The sequence below is a fragment of the Chelonoidis abingdonii genome, chromosome 1, assembly GCF_003597395.2.
Source record: "Chelonoidis abingdonii isolate Lonesome George chromosome 1, CheloAbing_2.0, whole genome shotgun sequence".
NCBI classification, from domain to species: domain Eukaryota; kingdom Metazoa; phylum Chordata; order Testudines; family Testudinidae; genus Chelonoidis; species Chelonoidis abingdonii.
Genome location: NC_133769.1, coordinates 237,400,785 through 237,418,259, shown reverse-complemented (window position 1 = coordinate 237,418,259; position 17,475 = coordinate 237,400,785). Strand labels below are relative to the sequence as shown.

General features: G+C 41.0%; 1 protein-coding gene across 8 annotated transcripts in view; it reads left to right on the top strand.

The window, feature by feature from the left end:
* TBL1X (transducin beta like 1 X-linked) overlaps positions 1-17,475 on the top strand; it is a 271,928-nt gene that overhangs the window by 70,438 nt on the left and 184,015 nt on the right. For 4 of the 8 annotated variants that reach the window (XM_075060629.1, XM_075060630.1, XM_032777664.2 and 1 more), the window contains one exon: positions 17,397-17,470. The exons of the other annotated variants lie outside the window; for them this stretch is intronic. The gene's annotated coding sequence lies outside the window, so the exon portion shown is untranslated. The remainder of the gene's footprint in view (positions 1-17,396; positions 17,471-17,475) is intronic. 8 annotated transcript variants of the gene reach the window in all.

Sequence of the window (17,475 nt, the reverse complement as noted above, 5' to 3'; positions counted from 1 at the left end):
CCAGGATCTGACTCAGTGTCCATGACTGATGGTATTTGATTTCTTTCCAGTGTCTATGCAGAGGAGAAGCCATTAATAATCAGTGCATGTGTCATTTGAGAGAGAAGAAAATCTTTTATTTTTTTTAACTCTAAATATTGAGCATTTGAAATTTTTAAGCTTTAAAGGTGGTAGTTTGACATTATGATGGGTTCCTGCCCTGTGATTTGTAGCCGTTTCAGGAGGCATGGTGTGGTTGTTTGGTTTGGTTTATTTTATGTTCAGTATCCAGCAGATCTAAATTATCGTTACCATTGCAATTTGCCATGAAGGCAGAGAGGCCCTGATGTAAATAACAAATAGTTCGGGAAAGAAGTTGTGAATTAAAGACTGGCAATCCCAGGTCTGATTTGTTTTGAGTTAGGTGGTTGTGGTACCTAAGATCAGACCATTCTCCAAAGTCTTGTCCAGGTATATTTCATTTAACCACAAACTAAGGGCTTGCCCCTGCAAATACCACAGCATGTGAGTCAGTTGCTCAGGTAAGCAGTTCCACTGACACAGGACTGCCAAAGTGAATAAAGTTACTCTCTTGCTGAAGTGTTTGTGGATTCAGGCTTGAATGCAGTAGCTATATATTAAGAAATCTGTGAAGAAAGATATGAGCTCTCAGCATAAAGACTTCTTAAAATTATGCATTAAACTTTCTTTCTTTTTATATCCAGATTTCCATCTGGAGAAAAATGTTATAGGAACACTATTTGAAGCAATAAAAATTCTTCAGAGTATTCCCTTCCAAAAGCCTTGTAAAAGTCACTCTCATCATACAGAATGAGACACTTCTGGTGTTTAGACAAATGTTGTGAGGCCTCCACTGCTCTGTTTAGTCAAACACGTCTACAACTACAAGAGTATATTAGATAAAACTTACTTAGATTAAAATTTATTTGGAAATAATTGCCTTTGGTACCAATAACACCTTAGATTATTAAAATGAAATTAGATTTTTTTAAAAAGCTTTAGTTCTTCCACACAGATGTTTTTGCTTTTTATTTAGACAGTGAAAATGGGTAGATTTGTTAGTACATGAGAACCAGAGTGAAACTAAACAAACACTTCAGCAAATATTTAGTTCCAAACTAAATATTGTTCACATTAGGATATATATATTTTTTAAAATCATGGAAGCATTTCAGTTGATCTCTCTACAAATTTTGTATCTAAATTGACCTGACAGTATCCATTAAAAATATCGGATATTCTATTCAGTGTAAGCTTTCCTGCACTGCTCCCACTGCTGTACCTCATCCATTGGCTTGGAAGGATTAGATTTTTATCAGGTAAATGGTGATTTCAGCATACACTCATAAACCAATGAAAAAATATTTCCATGTATAATAATTGAAATGTACAGATAGGCAAAATAAGAAAAACGTTGCATGAGGACATATTAGAGTTTGAGTTTAAGATATTTGCTTTATATATTTTTATGAGATGTTATAACTTGTGTTTTAAGATTCATTTAAGCTTTAACTTTTTGAATATCAATGTTACTTGAAATAATTTTTTCTCCCCACCCCCGTAATTTCCTGCAACTGTGAAAAATTTAAATCAGTAAAAAAAAGAAGAATGCTTAAAAATAAACACCTATTTGTCAAAATGTTAAAAGAATTGAATTCTTCCAAATCTAGTCATCCGTGACCAGCAAGGCCTATCTTATAAGAGTGAGGTATGCTGTTTTGTTCCCAGTCTTTGGCCAGGCTGACTGTCATTTGGTGGTAATGATGGTTCCTGTAATGTGAATACGTCCACTGGGATCCCATGGGTGTTCTAACAAAGCTATATTGTATTACCTATATTTTATTATCCTCTGCTGTTACTCAGTATCTGAATGGCCATATTTTTATTTTGTACATAGATTTACTATGTGTGGAAGTTTGGCATGGCCAGTTTTGGGGAAATCTTGATTTTGGTCCAGGGCCGCCCAGAGGATTTAGGGGGCTGGGGTCTTCCGCCACCGAATTGCCACCAAAGAGCCGGCGCTTCGGCGGCAGGTCCTGGGGCAGAACAACCCCCTGCCGCGGGTCTTCAGGGCACTTCGGCAATGGGTCCTGGAGTGGAAGGACCCCCCACCGCTGAATTGCCACTGAAGCCCCGGAGCAGAAGAAGCTCGGGGGCTTGGTCCCCATGAGAGTTTTCTGGGCCCCCCCAGAGTGAGTGAAGGACCCCGCTCCAGGGGCTCCAAAAAAGACTTGTGGGGGGCCCCTGCGGGATCCTGTGCCTGGGGCAAATTGCCTCACTTGCCCCAACTCTGGGCAGCCCTGTTTTGGTCATGGAATTATCTAAGCTTACACGTTGATGCAAAATCCAAGACAGTAAACCAGGGATCGGCAACCTTTGGCCCGCCAAGGTAAGGCCCCTGGTGGGCCAGGCCGGTTTGTTTATCATCCGCGTCCACAGGTTTGGCCAATCACAGCTCCCACTGGCCATGGTTCACCACTCCAGGCCAATGGGGGCAGCAGGAAGCAGCGGGGGCTGAGGGATGTGCTGGCCACTGCTTTCTGCTGCCCCCCTTTGCCTGGAGCGGCAAACTGCAGCCAGTGGGAGCTGCAATCTGCCAAACCTGTGGACGCGGCAGGTAAACAAACCGGCCCGGCCCGCCAGGGGGCTTACCAGGGTGGGCTACGTGCCAAAGGTTGCCATCCCTGCAATAGACTAAAGGGGATGATTGTGGTTTTTCACTTTTTTTGAACATCTAAACAAATTTCAATTTACAGTCAGTGATCTAGGTTTTGCTATATGAGCCAAAAGTATCACTGAAACTTTTGTCCCCAGCAAAACAGATAAAATCTAGCTGTAATGCTATTCAAACAGCCTTAGTCTAGGTTTCTTTTCTCCTTTTTGTATTTTGTTCTTTGTAAATAGATTATCAGTTATCACTTGCTGAGACAGCCTTATATATTCCCATACACTTTATTTCTTACTTTATTTCTTACACATTGTCTTACTAACAAAATATATTCCATCACAAGATGCTCTTGTGCATTTGCTGGAAAGAGTATGTCTTTTTCTTTTCTGCTTATGGCTTTAGAAATGTTATAATATATTTGGAGTCCAAAAAAGACTTAAATTAAAATATAAAGAGGTGAAGTGAGGGTTAGTCAGTGAGGATGGGTGAGGCATGCTCACTACATGTATAGGTTTCAGAGTAGCAGCCGTGTTAGTCTGTTTCTACAAAAAGAACAGGAGTACTTGTGGCACTCGTGGCAAGTAAATAAATAAATCTGTTAGTCTCTAAAGTGCCACAAGTACTCCTGTTCAAATTATGACATGTATAGTTATTGATGTGGAAACTATGCAGGTGTAGTGTCCATTTTTTAAATGATATACAGTCCCTTTATTGCCCTCATCCAAAAAAATTAAGTGAATTTAGTGCTGAGAGAGAGGATAACTTGGTACCTTTGGAAAACTAATCCAGAGCTCAACTATAGCAAGGCAATGGCAATGAAAGTTTCCTCACCCTGTCTCACAATCGTGTATCAACCTTGACTTGTGGGAGTAGTTTACTGCAAATACCTTTAATCTTGTCCATCTTGATACCACTGCCAACAAAATGTCAGTTGTGAAACACCTGCCTATTCATTTTTGCTCCAAACATACCACATTTGGTTAATGTATTGGGTCTGATTTTTAAGTTTGTAAATGGACAAAATGCATGCCTAGCTTGCATGTCTGTTGGCTCGTGTGCACATGCAAACTAGAAATTTTAATGCAACCAGTACATGTGCTAATAAGCGTGCATTTGCATTCAGGCAAATTATATTCCTAAAGTCTTTTTGAAAATCAAATTACCTCTGCATGAAAGTTTCAGATTTAGACACACAAAATCTAGTTCTATTTTATAATGATACCTGTGTAATCTGCAATGTAAAAAGCTTTTCTCTCTCACTCCAGTCTAGATCACAAGTGCAAAAGACAATGGAATAATTTTGCCTTGACTGTCAAAGTAATCATTTGTGTAAAGGTATTTAGTGTGACCATACCTATTTACAGTTTTACTTCAGATGAGCATTCAAACTGTCCAAGATCTAGTTTGTTTTTTGTATAAACGCTTGCCAGAAACTAATTTAAATTGTACCTAGAACTTGTCTGCAATTTCCGTTAATGTAATCCTTGACAAGGGAAAATATCAATGAAGGTACAAGGGCCAAACTGCTCTGAGAGGATGATTATGCAGGATGCAGGTATTGGAGAACCATCCTGAGTTCCTTAGTAATGGGTGGAAATATTATGACAACGTAAGGCAAAATGCTGCATCAGTGTCTGGACTCTTCTGGAAGTTGGCACTTGCTGCTTCTGTATAAAAGGTGTAGTGAGTGTACTTTTCTCTCAATACTGCTCTAACATTGCTAGCTGAAGGGTAAAGCTAGAGCAGGGGTTCTCAGACTTTTATACTGGTGACCCTTTTCACATACCAAGCCTGTGAGTGCAACCCCCCCTTATACCTTTAAAACACTCTCTTTTATATATTTAACACCATTATAAATGCTGGAGGCAAAGTGGGCTTTGGGGCAGAGGCTGACAGCTCGCGACCCCCCATGTAATAACCTCGCGATTCCCTGAGGGGTCCCAACCCGCAGATTGAAAACCCCTGAGATAGAGCCATGCTCATATCTTGCCCAGACATGCTGCTTCCGTTTTATGCAGCACTGCTAGCATGCTGGCTTTTCCCACCTCTGTCTCTAGCAGTGTATGCAGCTGCATCATGGTTGCCTCATGCCTTACTAGTATTCCTCTCAGTCGTGGAGGGAAAATCTTAACAGAGCTCAACAGCAGATTTAAAGGATGTGTATATAATAGTTTGTGTAAAAAAAATAAAATAAAATAAAAATAAAAAAAAATCATGATTTTTATTTTCTTAGTAGAAGTAGCTGTGTCATGTTTGGCTTTAATGCTTGCATGATTTAAATACGAGTCCCTTCACTAGCTCAGAAGAAAATGATGGCTCCATATATTGCTTGGCAGAAAAAAATATTTCTGGATTGTGATATCAGGAATACAAAACAGAAATAAAATTTTGAGGGAATTAAGAACTATTGCATATTGAGGGAAATTTAGATTATGTTTGGTTTTAAACCATGGTCCAAAGTCTCCTACTGATATATGTTTTGTAAACTAGAATATTTTGGCAATAGATGCATAATGTATTTAGAATTGCACTATCCTATGTTACATTTTTCGGTTCCATAGGAGCCATAAACAAAGCTGTTTTACTTGACTATCAGTCATCTACTCTATCCGTCATGATTATCGTTTGTACTCTGCAAGTTTAAAGTCATTCACCGTGAAGTCTGACTTTTGGTGGGACCTATTATTTTAGTTTCAACAAGATGCTTAAAAAAGGAGATATCCAAACAGCCCATGGAAATCCAAATGGTTAATTTAAAAATGTGATTCTTGAAACAAGTTGTTCAGGAATGTTAAACAGTGCCTTTGTTACAGACAGATAGTGGAGCAAGAAGCTATATCTGGAAACATTTCTGAGGTGAATATTTCCTGCTCTGACTACCCTGAACAAATATGTGGAAGAGGTGGCCTAAGGCTAGTTCAGGTTTCTATCGTTTTGAAGGAATATGCATAGGATCAGGAGTCAGAAAATCCTGATTTCTAATCCCACTCTCTCATTATGTGGCCTTGATCATGTCACGCTAATCCTAGCTTCAGTTTCTCCATCTGTAAAATGGGGATAGTAATACATCTCTAGCTACCTCATAGGAATGTTGTGTGAATTATTTAATGATAATAAAACACTTTTGAATGTGAAAAATGCTATGTAAGTACTACAATTCCTTTAAACTCTGTTTCAATACAAGAAGTTGCAATGCGATCATTTAGTGATCCAGGTGCAGTGCCACATTCCTTCTGCTCTGAATGGTTTTGCTATTCTATGCAAGATGTCTCCCTCCGTCTATTCCTCAGGTAACAGGAGAAATACATTCTCTTCACATATAACTCAGGAAGGAATTAAGTTAGTATATAGATGTCTTATGGCCCTTTCTGTTCTTCTCCCATCTTCCCCTCCCAGCATCTCTGTGAGAAAGTGAACTTTCAGGGACTGCAGTGGATCCACTAAGACCCCAGATTAAAAGGGGGAAGTGTGGAAAGGAAATGAGATGTGAAATTCTTTCAAAGCACTTCAGTGTAGACACTACCTATGCCAATGGGCGGGGTTCTCCTGTCTGTGTAGGTAATCCATCTCCCTCAGTGGTGGTATCTAGGTTGATGGAAGAATTCTTCCATCAATATAGTGCTGTCTAGTCTGGGGGTTTTGTTGGCTGAACTACGCCACTTAGGGGTGTGGATTTTTCACATTACTGAGCAACGTAGCTGGGTCAACCTAACTTTTTAACATAGACCTGGACTTACTCTTGGTATTGAATTAAGTCATTAGAAGGTAGGCAGGAAGTGTGGTGTGTGTGGAGCAGTGGAGAATGAAAAAGAGCAGCATTGCCATTAGCTTGTCTGGTCGTTGAAAAACCACAGCAGCTTATATACTTGTTGGTTTGTTTACAGCACATTTTTACATAGTTGCTTCCGGTTTAAGTGTACAACAGGAAGAAACGTGGTTCCTAAATTAGTAGGTTAAGGTCACAAGGAAAGCAGCTGATATTGGATGGTGTAAAGCTTTCTAGACTTTATACAGTACAGGGTTTAAAGAGACAACGCTTTTCAATCTTAAATTAGTGATCCTGATTAAAAAGAAGTTAAATCCTTAAATTAGTACTTTCTAACATCGGGAACACATTATGTTCATTTTGTTCAAGAACATTTTGTTCATTATCCTTTTATTGGACTAAGAGAGGACTCTGTCTTTTATATGTGGTGTTTGGCAACTGCCATTATATGGCGTGGATCCTGATTGGGGCCTCATGGGCATTACTGTCATATATATAATTATATTTATAATGTCTAGTGGAGAGCATGAGTTAAGAGACCAGGCTTCTATTCCCAGCTTTGCCAATTAGGTGCTGTTTCATCTGACACAAATTATTTGAAAAAGTCCAATTTTAAAAAGAGGCCAGTGATTTTGGATGGCTTTTGTTTTTTTCCTCAATTCCACATGACTTGAACTTGATTTTTTTCAGAGGTGCGCAGTACCTACGACTCTTGCTGAAGTCAATTTGAGATGTAGATACTGAGCACTTTTGAAAATTAGGCAAAGTTTTGTCATATTTGTCACTCAAAATCAGTAGCCTTTTTTGAAGTTTTTGGCCAGAGATGATAATTTGTCTTTAGTTTCCCAACTGTAAAATGGGTGTTATGTTACCTCGTTTGTAATATACACCTCTACCCCAATATAACGCTGTCCTTGGGAGCAAAAAAATCTTACCGCGTTATTGGTGAAACCACGTTATATTGAACTTACTTTCATTCACCGGAGTGCGCAGCCCCGCCCCCCCCCACCCCTGGGGCACTGCTTTACCGCGTTATATCCAAATTTGTGTTCTATCGGGTCCCATTATAGCGAGGTAGTGGGGTACTTTGGGGGTCTAAGGATGAAAAATGCTATATAAGTAAATTTATTAAATTACCCTTTGTGGCAAATATTTTTCTCCCTTGTTTAACTAACATATCACATACAGTAAAGCAGAACAAAACTGCAACAGTAACTTGTTTCGTGTTGTGGATTTTGTTTCCAATATGTAAGCAATCAGATTGTCTTTAATACTTTTGGATGGTTGGAAATGTAATTCTGAGACTGCCCTGCATGAAGTGTTGCTGTGATGGGTGGCTACTGAAACTAGCAGGTGCCTACTGCTTCCTCTTCTCTCTCACCGCCGCTCCCCCCACTTTGTCCATGAACTGTGGAGTTCATAGATCAAAGAAATGTTAAATGCATTGGCTGCAGGCAAGTATAAATATATAAGTTGTGTTTAAAGGTCTGCTGAGAAATTCTAGGGTTTGTTTGTTTACATGGGAAAGATACCAATACAAGAGAGAGCGTGAATTTAAATTGCTCTATTTATACCAATATAACTCCCACATGGACAGTCTTACTCCAATATGAGTGCCTGTTTATGCTTTAGCTGAGGGCTTGGCAATCTTTGGCCCGCGGCACTCCAGGTTAAGCACCCTGGTGAGCCGTGCTGGTTTGTTTACCTGCCATGTCCACAGGTTTGGCTGATTGCGGCTCCCACTGGCTGCGGTTCGCTGCTCCAGGCCAATGGGGGCTGTGGGAAGCCGTGGCCAGCACATCTCTCGGCCCGTGCCGCTTTCCACAGTCCCCATTAGCCTGAGACAGCGAACTGTGGCCAGTGGGAGCCGCGATCAGCCGAACCTGTGGACGCAGCAGGTAAACAAACCAGCCCGGCCCTCCAGGGTGCTTACCCTGGCAAGGCTTGTGCCAAAGGTTGCTGATCCCCGCTTTAGCTTATGTCGCTTTAGAAGAGGTTTAAACTAACCTGAAAAAAGCCACTCTTATTCCAGACTGTCAAGTGTCTTCACAACATCAGTAGCTAGGGTTGCCAATTTTGGCTGGACGTATTACTGGAGGTTTCATCACATGACATAATCTTTAATAAAAGATTAATCTTTACTTCCTGGAGATCCCAGGACAATCCTGGAGGGTTGGCAACCCTATCAGTATCCTACAAAATGTGTGATTATACTAAGTCATCAGAAACTAGCGAAAAAATAGAATCATGGCATTAAGATCCTGGGGGTTTCCAGCACCAATTTCTGACGTGTGCTGAGCAGCTAGTAATGCTGAGTTCAGTGGTTTTTTGCAAGTGCTCAGCACCACTTAAGACTTGTCTATACAGTGGGGTAATGCACTCAGCAGAGGTGTGATTTCTAAAGTATACTCATGTGGTCTGCATTAGTGAGTCCAGGTGGACCCTTCTGCTGAGCTTCAACATAGTGCTGTTTGAAACTGTACCAGATTAAAGCGCACTAGGAAAACCTTAGTGCCAACACGCGGGGTCTGCACGGGTTAATTATTGTGCAACACATTAGTGCACTTTAGAGATCACTCCCCCAGAGCATGCGTCACCCCACTGTGTGGGACAAGACCGCAGCATTTTCAAGACTGGGCCTCAAATCCTTACTTGCAGGTTCAGGCCCTTGACTTTGAGGTAGCAGGAGGACACAGCATATTTGGGACATATTTTAATCACTTACACTTTCCACCCGTTACAGCTAAGCTAAATCAAAGAAGAAAGAGACAATACAAGCTTGTGATATTGCCATATATATTTGAGACAAAAAGCTAAACATCATATATTATGGCTGCTGTTGAATCATTAAAGCCATCTTTTCTCTCATTTTTATCTTTCGGATGATTTTGGTCATCCTGATAGGTCTAAACTTCACTTTCTTCTCCTGTGGAATCATGGAGCTCAAGTGAAAAAGATATTCTGTAATTATACGTCACTGCCAGTATTTAACATATAGCTTACCACTAACTAACTGCACAAAGAAATAAGTGATCTGAAAGCACTATGTACACTGGTGATGCTGTATGTACATTGGGGGAGGGTTGCAGTTATATCAAGTATTAAATATATGTGATGAACTCCTGTCTTGTTCAGATATACGTAAACTTTAATGATTTATAATTGAATATTTAAATATAAAAGTGACTAACCATCTGCCAAGGTATCTTTCCCACTTTGAACTTTAGCGTCCAGAAAGTGGGGACCTGCATGTACCCTTCTAAGCTTAATTCCTAGCTTAGATCTGATAGCGCTGCCACCAACCAGAAATTTTAGTGTCTGGTACACTCCCTGTCCCCCAAAACCTTCCCTGGGCGACCCAAGACCCAAACCCCTTGGGTCTTAAAACAAGGGGAAATAAACCATTCCCCCTCCCAGACTTTCCCCTCCCTGGGTTACCCTTAGAATTACACTGATCCAAACTCCTTGGATCTTAAAACAGAGAAATTAACCTTCCCCACCCCCCACCAATCCCTTGGTGAGTTCAGACCCAATCCCCTTGGGTCTTAAACAAGGGGGAAAAATCAATCAGATTCTTAAAAAAGAAATCTTTAATTAAAGAAAGAAAAAGTAAAAATTATCTCTGTAAAATTAGGATGGAAAATGTTTACAGGGTCTTCAGCTTATATAGACTAGAGGGACTCCCCTCCCCCCTAGCCTAAGGTACAAGTTACAGCAAACAGAGGTAAAATATCCATCCAGCAAAATACACATTTGCAAATAAAGAAAACAAACAAAAGACTAATCCGCCTTCTAGCTAGTACTAACTATTTTGAACATGAGAGACTGTTTCAGAAAGTTTGGGGAAACCTGGTTGCACATCTGGCCCCTCTTAGTCCCAAGAGAGAACAAAGAACAAAACAAACAGCACAAACAAAGACTTCCCTTCACCGAGATTTGAAAGTATCCTGTCCCCCCATTGGTTGTCTGGTCAGGTGTCAGCCAGGTTCACTGAGCTTCTTAACCCTTTGCAGGTAAAAGAGACATTAACCCTTAACTATCTGTTTATGACACCCATCAGTGGACTGTTTTCGTTATTTAAGATAGCCTCGCTGTTTTGGGGATGGTTTTACCATTGAAAGAATGTGTAGGTGTAATGGAAGTCCACCTTCAGCACATCTCTCTTAATGTTGAAGCAGTTGTTTTTACATGTGAGCAAAGTGCAGTGTTACTACAGGGCAGTTCATTGATGAAGTAGCAGAACATGAAAGATGCGTGCTTACCCTACTGAATCAATTTTGTTAGACTGAGGTTGAGAGTTTCAAAGCTAACTAGGGGATTTAGCCGCATTTTGTAATTCCCACTACTTGCAATGGGAGTTTTATGGCTAAATCCTCTAGCTGGCTTTGAAAATCTCTTCTTGAAGTCACTTTGATTTTTGGCTGGCATTTTTCCCCATTGCTCAACATTCTGCATATCATAATACTATGTATTATATAGTATAGCATCAAAGGATCAACAAACCCACTCGCTTGGAGTGAGTTGGAATTTGGAGCGTAGTTAAAAATTTGACCTTGTGAGGAGGGGGACACTTATGCTCAAGAATGAATTTCATCCCTGGTGCATAAAGCAAAATTGGTGTGCGGAGTCTATTTAAAAAGAATATTTGTTTAAAAATAATTTTGTTCCAAATATAGCAGAAAATAATTAAATGCTCCAACAACAAACTCTACATAGCAATAATAAAAGACCTGTTTGCCTATCAAACATTATCTTACAGATTTATAGTCTTGCTGCAATCCTGTCTTCTGCTCCCTCAGCACACAAGTTATATCAGATTAGACTCAGGGAGTCAATTGCAGAGGTGATGTTGGAAGGTCCTGTTAGTTTAAGGGAATCCTAAGAGATTCTAAATTGTTTTAATTTACACCAATTTAGACTCCTCCCTTAGATTCATCTCTGCCTTTGACCTGCAGTCTAAAATACACAGGTCTTAAATTGCACCCTGAAGCTAATTGGAAGCTCCTGCAGTGTGTGGAGCACATGTGTAATGTATTCCCTGAAGAAGTACTGATTACACTAGGCAAGAAGGCAGCTGCTTCTGCATCAGCTGAAATTTGTGTGGTGGTTATGTGAGGAAAGTGTGGATAGATGACAATTAAGAGGAAGAAGCAAAAACGTGGGGAGCGAATTGACAGGCATGGTGGAGGAGCAGCAAGGACAGAGGGGGTAATGTGTAAAATACGAGCCATGGGAAATAGAGGTAGAAAAGCAGATTTGTGGGGGAGGCTGGTATATAGTGTCATGAAGTGGATTTGTAAGTCCTTAATTAGAAAAGCCTCTAATAACATTGGGTGTTGATACGAGAAAGCTGAGGTTGCTTATTCCATATTAGGGTTTCTAAACACTTACATTTTAAACCTCCTCACCTACTTTTGAAAGATCCCGCCTTGAAAACCTAAGTTTTGGGCCCAGATATAAAGCAACAATGACCTCTTGTAAATTCATCATGCTCCTAAGGTATCTTTTTCAAACAGGCAATGTACCCTCTATATACAGTGATCTAAGGCAGGGGTTCTCACAACACATTTTTGGTGCTTTGTACATTCTTGTCATTTTTGTTGTTTCTTTAGGGGTTTTTTTGGTTGCTTGTTGGCTAGTAAGTCTGTTGCTGTGAAAATTGATATTTGTATGTTAATATCACTTTTCACAGCCTCCCAGCTAGCTACTAATCTGCTGTGAAAAGTGATATTAACACACATACAAATATCACTTTTCATGGCAGACTTACTCGGCCCTGGCATGCCAGGGGGGCAAATTAAGCCCTGGACAGGCAGGTGGATAGGGAGGCAGCAGGGTCAGGGACAATAGGGGGAATAGATGGGGGGCTGAGGGAGGCAGCAAGGGCCAGGGGTGATGGGAGGAGGGAAAGGGGCCAGAGCCCACTGACACATGGCCAGGGGCCAGGGCTGGAGCCCGCTGCTGTGCAGCTAGGGGACAAAGCCCAAAGTCTTGCCCCAGGGGATGGGCGCAGAGACGGACCCTGGGACCCAGAGATGGAGCCCAAAGCCCCACAGCTGGAGCCTGCCTCCCACCACTCTAGGGCTGAAGCCCGACTGCACCATCCTCAGGAAGGTGGGGAACTCACTCCCTGCCTGCTCCTCCAGTGTTCGTGTCTCCAGAGGGGAGCAGGGCCCAACCACTGCTGGTAGCCTCAGGGGAGGGGCCTCTGCTTTGCACCCCCGCCCCCACCAACCAGGAGGCTGTAGCCACAAGGAAAGCCCCTGGTGGCCGCATTTGAGAAACACTGATCTGAAGTAAGCTGCATGTAGTGGAGATTGCTCCCAAGCTATTTTTGTGTGCAACTTGAATTAGAGGTGGGCAAAACTTTCATCATGAAGCTCTCATGGGATTTGAGTTTCATTACAAACTTCTCAGTTCTGGTTTGGTTTGTTGAAAGCCAAGCTCTGTTAATGTGAACTCCACTATTGCCAGTCCCAGATGTTTAAAACTTGGATTGGTTTAAAAGATTAGTATTAAAAAACCCCCAAAGCAATAAATCGTGTTGCTTTTTTGACTGCCTTTTTGGTTCCCTCCCATACGCACACTTTTCAGGGGGAAAACACTGACGTCTTTCTCTCCTCCTCCTCCCCCTATCGCATTGTGTGAGATCATCTCAGGATTAAAATTCAACCATAAATACACACACAATAAATACAGTTCAGGAAGAGACTGGAACATTTCTTTCATTGGTTTGTGTTTTCTGCCTAAGAACATGTGAAGTTGGACTATCAGCTGCTTCCCTTCTCCGGGGGGGGATGATCCAGGCTTATCCCTAGAGGACAGGGCAGAAAGCAAAAATTCCAAATGAAAAGTTCAAGAAAGAAACTGTATTTACTCAAATATAAAATGTAAGGACAGAATCAAGGGCAATGTTGTGTTCAGGGGTCCAGAAAATGTCAGGAGTGGGTGCTTGTTTTTACTATATGCCTGTAGGAAGTCAACAGCCCTGGTTGTCACTGAATGGTACCCTTTTTAGCTTTGATTGAAAAGAGCAGCTGAAATTAATTGGGAGCATTTATTTTCGTTACTGGTGTTTATGTACAGAGGGCCAAATTCTGGGATCAGCAACATTGCATCCACAGGAGGTGCACCTGTCTCTATCTGTGGTATTTACATGGCTCCCATTTATTGTAGTATCTGAATGCTTCACAATCTTTAATGCAAAGATAAACACAAGATCCCTGTGGGGTAGCAAAGCTCTGTTTTTCCCATTTTGCAGATAGGAAGCTAAGCACAGAGATTAGGTGATTTGTCCAAGGTCAGAGAGTAAGTCTGTGGCAGAGGAGGGAATTGAACACCACTTCAACCATCGTTCTTCTCCTCAGTCCTGCTATGTAAGCACATCTTGATTGTTTTAGGACCCATGAGGTGACTATGTAATGCTTACATCAGGAGTAGGCAACCTATGGCATGCGTGCCAAAGGCAGCACTTGAGCTCATTTTCAGTGGCACTCACACTTCCTGGGTCCTGGCCATCGGTCCAGGGGACTCTATGTTTTAATTTAATTTTAAATAAAGCTTCTTAAACATTTTAAAGACCTTATTTACTTTATATACAACAGTTATATATTATAGACTTATAGAAAGAGACCTTCTAAAAACATTAAAATGTATTGCTGGCACGCGAAACCTTAAATTAGAGTGCATAAATGAAGGCTCGGCACACCACTTCTGAAAGGTTGCTGACCTCTGGTTTACATGATAACCAAACTCTTACTGGACTCTACCCAGCTTGGCTCCCATTTATGACAATTAGCTAATTGAGAAAGCATAGTGGGTATTAGCAGAGGGGGCAATGAGCATGCACGCTGCTTCCATGATGTCCCAGATGGAGGTAGTGGGTCTACCAAATTGGTGAACACTGAACTGAGTAGATGCTCAGTGCATTGTATTACATAGAGATCCCGGAATGGCTGACATTTTGTGATGCAATGTAGTGTCAACAGACCATTCTGCCTTGAATAGTCCTTTACAGCACGTACCATACCAGAGATCCGCAACCTTTGGCACGCGGCCTGCCAGTATGCCTACGCTGGCGGGCCGGGCTGATTTGTTTAGCTGCCGTGTCTGCAGGTTCGGCCAATTGTGGCCCCCACTGGCCGTGGTTCGGTGCTCCAGGCCAATGGGGGCTGCAGAAAGCGGCGCGGGCCGAGGAATGTGCTGGCTGCTGTTTCGCGCAGCCCCCATTGGCCTGGTGCAGTGAACTGCAGCCAGTGGGAGCCGCAATCAGTCGAACCTGCAGACACGGCAGGTAAACAAACTGGCCCGGCCTGCCAGGGTAAGGACCCTGGCAAGTTGTGTGCCAAAGGTTGCTGATCCCTGTACTATACTATGGATGACTAGACTTGGAAGAATTCAATTATTTTTTAACATTTTGACAAATAGATGTTTTATTTTTAAGCATTTTTATTTTTTTATTGATTAAAATTTTTCACAGTTGCAGGAAATTACAGATGGTGGGGAGACGAACAATAATTTATTAAGATGATTAAAAAGTGAACGGTACAGAGTTTAAGCATAGACGTTTCTGGTTATCAGGGAATAACATACAGATTATTGAGGATACAATGTTTGGTTTAAGATTGGGTGGCATAAGGAATACATAATTTGCAATATCCCCAACTGGGGGTAACAGGTTGATGGGTCAAAGTACAGACACTGAGATATGAGGGTATGAAGTTCGTAAAGTGGCTGTGTTTGGATGTAGAGTATAATGAGTGGATATGATGATGAGGATGGATTGACCTTCATTTGGTGAAATTTACTGTTCAGGGAGTTTATGGTTCCAGTTCATATGATCCAATGGAGAAAGTCTCTTGGTCCCTTTCTCATAGTCGAAGAACGATATCACTCTATGGAGGTTGGGGAGACAGACAATAATTTATACTAAACAATCTGTTCCACCTTACATTTAGTTGTGATGCTTGGACTATTTTTCCCAAGCCTGAATAATAGCTCTGTGTGGCTCATAAGCTTGTACCTATCACCAACAGAAGTTGGTCCAATAAAAGATATTACCTCATCCACCTTGTCTCTTGAATTTCTGTAATGGACTTACATGTCAGGGAATTGATATGGGGGATCATTAGCTTTAAGATCCCTTCCTGCACTGTAAGGTCTTGGCTACATTGGCACTTTACAGCGCTGCAACTTTTGCGCTTGGGGGTGTGAAAAAACACCCTCCTAAGCACTGCAAGATGCAGCGCTGTAAAGCGTCAGTGTAATCAGGGCGGCAGCACTGGGAGTGCGGCTCCCAGCGCTGCATGCTACACCCAAAAAGGATGTGGTTTACGTGCAGCGCTGGGAGAGCTGTCTCCCAGCGCTGCCGCTCTGACCATACTCACACTTGCTTTGAAATTTCTAGTGTAGCCAAGGCCTAAGACAGGCAGTACTGGAAGAAGAGTCCTCCCTCATTCTCTCTGGAGCGCTTGTGGCCTGAGGGTGGAGGTAACCTCTTTGTACCCCGTTTCACCATATTATACCAGGGTCAGAATTTGACCAGTCCGTGGACAGTTGTATATTTGTCATGTTTTATTCAATTGGGCTTTGTGCAATTAGAATTTGTATATAAAATACTGTAACCTAATGGTGGTAAAAACAAAACAAAAAAAACCAAAACCTAATTTACTCTCCTCTTGTCTTTTGCTAATTGCTGCTTATCCTAAAACTATTCTACAATTAATAATAATAAAAAAAAAGAAATTTAAAATGTATCCTTTTGATGAAGTTACATTTTGTAACTGCTATTAAAGAATTTTTAGGAACAATTGTTTTAGGAATGCTTAAATTGGGGCTTATATTGATGTGCATCTGCATTGTGATACATTCTTTAATGACATGTTTACTTGCTATTTTTTCTATAGGACTCCTGCCTTATTTTCAGTGCACAGATTGGTTGCACAGGCAACCATGAATCTGGGACTTCCTAGCTTTCAAGTGCTTGATTTTGTAACTTAAATCACATTTTTTTTAATGATGGATGGAGGGAGGGAGAGGAGGGTTGATACTGCCATGCCTTCTGTATATTTCTTCTGGAAAAGCCTGGATGGACAGGGTGAAAGAAAATAAGAATGGAGAGAATATAGTTAAAATTTTATTTCATCCCATTTTTAGATGTATAGTCAACTTGTCACGAATTCAGAACGGTTTTGAATGTTCTTTAATTGCTTTTATCATATAAATACAAGAAATTAATTAAATAATTAATCACCCTCTCCCCTTCATTTCATATATCATTTTTTCTACCATATTAATGGGAGAAATTCAGACTTACACTAACTTTGCTCTTTTTTTTCCATGTGGCTATCAGTATTTGGCCCCCTGTGCTCTGAATATAGTTGAAAGTAACATGGTGGTTATTGCTTAATGATGATAATTTAACTGTTATGTCATACTGTCATAATTGTCAATATTTTTATTGGGCCGTACCTTAATTAAGTAAATAAAGGCACGAAACCTCTCACAATTTGTAAAAAGGTAATTGAATCTATAGAATTTCCACTTCAGGCAATAACAATTTTAAGGTAAATTAAATCTGTGGCCAATAAAACCTTGATCATGCCACTTTCAATTAATACCCTTTTTTAAAAAAAGGATAAAGGATGCCTATGTCATCAAACTTGCCTTTCAGTAGCCTGCATTTACACTAGTTTTCACTCAGAAAAAATCTTTGACATTCTGTTGATTCTACAGACAGAATGATTTGCAGAACTGGTCAAAGTGAGAGTAGTCTCCCTGCACAGAAAAGTACGTTTAGCCTTTTTCTGGTCGAGTAAATTGATGGGAGAGAATCCTGTTATCAGTCCAGATATCTAGCACTTTTCGTTGACGTTTTTGGGTCATGGAGCATTAGGGTAAAGTAATGAACTCTTGAAGAGGACTTGTGTGAACTTGGCGTTTCCTTTTTTTTGTCATTGACAGGTACCCCAGGACAGGAAACTGGCCTGAAGGGAAAATCTGGGGGAGACTGGGTATTTGGCTACATTTGCCCCTGAGTAAG